General features: G+C 45.0%; 1 non-coding gene across 1 annotated transcript; it reads right to left on the reverse strand.

Annotated features, from left to right (window-relative positions):
* Window positions 1-2,032: 2,032 nt before the first annotated feature.
* Window positions 2,033-2,104, reverse strand: Trnat-ugu (transfer RNA threonine (anticodon UGU)). Its single transcript has one exon. It is a non-coding gene; the product is annotated as a tRNA-Thr (tRNA).
* Window positions 2,105-2,851: the final 747 nt, after the last annotated feature.

Here is a 2,851-nt window from a genome sequence, read left to right on the forward strand (position 1 = left end):
GTCTCTGACTTCGGGACCCTTGTCCCTAAACTTCCTTTGTAACCGTTTACTTTTTATGAATAAACTTCAACTTCAACTTCAAATGTAGAAATAACATAAATTCCAGAAAATCGCAAAGAAACTCGCACCGAGAAGAAATTAGCCTGCACAATAGAAAGCCTACCAATAAATCCCCGCAGGTGAGCTAGCCTTCCCACGGATGCATTTTGAAGAAGAAATTGTATACGACGCCGGAGTCAAAAAAGCTTCCTTGATCGCTGCCCTTTGACTCGGCGATGCAGCCAGCTTCCGATGCCCCGTTGCCTCCCGGAAGGCAGTGTTTGCGCCTCCCTAAACGACACGCAGCCGAGAAAAACACGACGAAGAAGCGGGGGAAATCTGACGTCGAGGAAGAATAAACAACCGCAGCCGGCACTGTGGAAGATCGGGAGAGGCTTACAAAAAAAGAGGGCGTCTGTTTCCTTATCCCTTCCTTACAGGCCTGCCTAGCCCTGTTTGCCTTCATTTATTTATTTCCTAAACGAGTCTGGAGGAACGGCCTCCACAACTCGCACACTCCCGCAGCAGCTAATTGCAGTCACGGCCACCGGACTGTAAGGGGCTCCGAAAAAATAAACGTGGTCATAAAACACCTGCTGAAAACGGTTCCCGGGTGCGCTCTAAATCCCGGGAACCCTTCACTTGCTTCACGGATGCCCACTTGGGCAGCCATTTGCGTTACAGAAGATAAGTAGCTACTGTTCTGGGTTTTCGTTCCAGTCGCAATTCGACGGATGTTTTATACGGCGGCAATAAAAAAAGAGACTCAGAGTAAAGCAGACTGTACGTCCTGTATTCGCTGCGCGGAGCTATTTGCATAATACGACCGCAGTGCCGCGTCGCTTGTAAGGTGATTTTGCGCGTGTGAGAAAGCCTTGACGTTATTTTAATAGCCCTCTCTTAGCGGCCAGTCGAATTTTTCGGCCAGCTACAAGAAAAATTACAAGCCTTTTGGGGGGAGCAGCTTGTGAACCGCGCTCTTGCGGTGCTTGCTTTGAATTTCGGGCTGTGTACACTTGCCGTTTTTGTGTCTGCCTAATGTGTACCCTCCCTCGGCGTGGGCGCCCATCGAGGGGTCGTCATTGTTCACTTTGTGCCCGGAACGCGGGCTGTGGACAAGCCATTTGTGGCTATTATCTGGTCTCTTCGGGAAGCGGCGGCCTTTTCCTTCGAGGACGCGGCCCCTGGCTAATCCGCCCTCTTGGGCTCTTCACTTTTAACGTCGCATTCTGCCTGAGACATAGCTGGCGGTTTGCGTTCCCCACTGTCTGTAGGACTAATTGTCAATTCCACGCTTCGCCTTTTGCGGCAGGTTGTTTCCACTACTTTGGAGTGAGATGCCCAGCACCCCTTCCTTATTTGTTTACTTATCTTAATATTGCTGTGCGTGGGTGAACGGTGGCTGAAGGAAACACACTTCTTGAGTGTCTCGCTTTTGCTTTTCCCGCGTTGTACATTGAGATGGATTACCTGCGCGCCCAATCCTGCACTACGTTTCTTCACTTTCCATTTGTTTCTTGCTGTACTTTCTTTTTGTACCTTTTTGAAATCATGTGTCCACGTGCTCGCAGCGCTCCCTACGAGCGTCTATGTACCCTGTATTCGAACCTTGTTCTTCGCTTGAAAAAGGCCTGACCCCAGCCGAAACGTCGTATTAAATGTGATGTTTTTCGTGGTGATTCTAATTTAATATACTATTCAGCTGCCAAGCCCTGCACTGTTCTGTATATATATATATATATATATATATATATATATATATATATATATATATATATATATATATATATATATATATATATATATATATATATATATATATATATATATATATATATATATATATATATATATATATATATACAGAAAGATAGGTCAGCAGTCTAGGACGCCAAAGGAGGCATAGGGGTGGGGTTAGGCTCTTTTCTTTTTTTACTACGGTTAATGAAGTGAACATTTTTTTTAATATACAGAAGAAAGAAAGAAAAACACGCGCCCAGAGTGGGGACCGAACCCACGCCTTTCGATTACATGTCGAATGCCTTACCAATTCGGCTATCTGGGCGACTGTGTTCTCCTTCACTTTCTGGGCTATTTATATTTACTATAGTGTATCTGACACTTGAGGGTGGTAGCCAGCGCCACTCTGACTACACGGGGAGAAGGGGACCTTCTTTTCAACCCCCGGCGTGTGTGAAAAGAAGGTCCCCTTCTCCCCGTGTAGTCAGAGTGGCGCTGGCTACCACCCTCAAGTGTCAGATACACTATAGTAAATATAAATAGCCCAGAAAGTGAAGGAGAACACAGTCGCCCAGATAGCCGAATTGGTAAGGCATTCGACATGTAATCGAAAGGCGTGGGTTCGGTCCCCACTCTGGGCGCGTGTTTTTCTTTCTTTCTTCTGTATATTAAAAAAAATGTTCACTTCATTAACCGTAGTAAAAAAAGAAAAGAGCCTAACCCCACCCCTATGCCTCCTTTGGCGTCCTAGACTGCTGACCTATCTTTCTGTATTTCCTCAACGAGCCCCTCATTTCCTTACTATATATATATATATATATATATATATATATATATACAGAACAGTGCAGGGCTTGGCAGCTGAATAGTATATTAAATTAGAGTCACCACGAAAAACATAACAATATTTAATACGACGTTTCGGCTGGAAACCAGCCTTTTTCAAGTGAAGAACTTAGGTCGAATACAGGGTATATGTAGGCTCGCAAGGAGCGCTGTGAGCACGTGGGCACATTATTTCAAAAGTGTACAAGAAGGAAATACAGCAAGAAAAAAAAAACGTACTGCACGA

This window comes from Haemaphysalis longicornis, unplaced genomic scaffold (genome assembly GCF_048455015.1).
Source record: "Haemaphysalis longicornis isolate Haplotype H1 unplaced genomic scaffold, Haemaphysalis longicornis Haplotype H1 scaffold_12, whole genome shotgun sequence".
NCBI classification, from domain to species: Eukaryota; Metazoa; Arthropoda; class Arachnida; order Ixodida; family Ixodidae; genus Haemaphysalis; species Haemaphysalis longicornis.